This window comes from Athene cunicularia, assembly GCF_003259725.1.
Source record: "Athene cunicularia isolate RWA chromosome 1 unlocalized genomic scaffold, athCun1 chr1_part2, whole genome shotgun sequence".
NCBI classification, from domain to species: domain Eukaryota; kingdom Metazoa; phylum Chordata; class Aves; order Strigiformes; family Strigidae; genus Athene; species Athene cunicularia.
In genome coordinates this window covers 26,914,464-26,916,679 of record NW_020799092.1, presented here as the reverse complement: position 1 = coordinate 26,916,679, position 2,216 = coordinate 26,914,464, and positions in this window count along the sequence as shown.

The following is a 2,216-nucleotide window of genomic DNA, read 5'->3' as shown; positions in this document are numbered from 1 at the left end:
AAAAAAAAAATACTGCACTCTGGGAGTGATGTTGCCAGCTCAGTGTTTTGTGTCCTGAGGATCTGCTTTAAGTCTTCATGTGAGGTTGTTGCATGGACTGAAAATGTCTGTGGCTGGGCCTGCTTCTGTCTCAGTCCAGAGCTGGAGGGTGACATAACATCAGGCATCTGTGGTGATTCCTATGGTCTTCCTTTTCTTCCCTCCACAAGCCAAAGCTGCCACTCCTGCCGTTGTTCAGGCTGGATACCAGTTTGTTTCCTCACTAAATCTTGAAGACATTCTGGGCTTGAAAGGGTGTTCTGGACACTTCTGTTGAGATCTTGAAATATCCTGTAAAACAAATCGGTAAAAATTTACTCGTGGCCTTACTTGCCTGTTTTGCACAATTGTTATGAGACAACAGCAGTTTGTCTCCATTTCACCTGCATTGTTAAGCCTTCTGAGCTTTTCTGTTTGTAGATTTTATATGAACCCATTAAAGAAACCAGGGACTAAATGAACAGAAAAACTACAGCATCTTTTTAAGCCAACAGGAGGACGATTTCATGTTAGCATTCAGGTTAGCATTCAGTGAAAAATTTACATTTATTTTATTTTTTAAGTGAAAAACTCAATTTCTGTGGAAATTCAATTTTAAGTTCTACCTCCCCTGCTCCTGAGATGAGGCTTCCAAAGGGGATACACCTACCTCAGTGTCCAGTGGCCGTCTGGCTCCCACAAAACATCCCACTATGTCAGTGAGAGCACAGACCACTAAACCAGGAAGGGGAGTCAGACTCTAGCACGGCATGTCAGAATAATTATAATGAGCTATAGGTACAGCAATAAAAAGTGGTCTTGAAAAAGAAAATGGGATCTCACTATTTTAAAACCCCTTGTTTTCAGAACCAGTGCCTCCCAACTGCACTACTCAAATGCAGATCTTAATAGTCACAAGACCATGAAATTAAGATTAAACATTAATAAATGACATCCTAGAATAATAAATATATGGTTAATTACTATATATGTATATATCCACTGCCTGCTAGTTTTCATTTTATTTGAAGGACAGAGTATGTCTAATCTCCACAACATGTTTCACCTAACTCAGGTTGGATCCTATTTCCTATGAAGTACGGAGAATTTTGCCCTAGACTTCAAGGGACCTAACTTGTACCCGGATGCTTATACAGTCATTCGAGAAAAAGCAAAGAAAATTAAAGAAAACCCCCACTGTTCAGTCTTACTTGCAATTAGTGCCAGTGTTAATGACTAACACGAGACAACAGGACAATGGATAATAAGGCTCACAAAATACTGTCACTTGGAGCTGCCAGCATTTCCATGTTCAATTACATTGTTACATTGTATCGTAGGAAAAAAAGCCTTAGAAATACTAATTCAATATTTTTAATTGAGCACAAGTGCTAGTATCTCACTCCATTAAATAATTAACAGATAGTAAGCTGCATCAGGCAATTTCAACGAGTTGAGATGTGGTAAGAATTGTTAGTTGACCTCAGTGGTCTTTGGGCCAAGCTTGCATGTAAATGTACAAAACTGTCTTGATTGCGTCTAATGAGATGTTTTTATTTTTTTAAAGACTAGATTTCAAATCAAGTATGTCCTGTTTTAACCCCGTGGGTGGGCAGTAAGTATTTCAGTTGATTTGTTTAATGCAACTGTAACGTAGTTAGCTTGATCCTTCTACCCTTGAAATGAATGGCAAAATTCCTGCTGATTCCAGCAGCAGAACCAAGTCTACAGCGGAACTAACCACAATTCCCTCTACTCCTCCTTCTCTCTCCAAATATCTTGTTTATTACCGAAAATTAATTTTTAAAATGTTCTTTAACTAATGATCTGCTGAAAGACATGTAACTCTTTCAATGTAAGTTTACTTTTTAAATGTCAGAAGTGAAGAAAAAGGATGCTTGATACGAGGAACAAAATACTTGATGAATGGATTTTTTTTTTTTTAGTCTGTGCTTATGCCAAACCTATGGGTAGAAAGGAGATGTTTACATGGTATACGGTATATTGCAAACACTAATAGCATTTAGAAAGACCTGTATTAATGCAATTTTCCTGCTTAAATGTATATCCTCTGGGTTTTGCGTGGTGCTAGTTAAAGCTTATTATCATACAAACTAAATGAGAGAGCCTAGTGAAATAGGCTGTTGTCAGATCCCACATGATGAATTGTAACTTCAGGCATCCCTGTTTAAATCTCT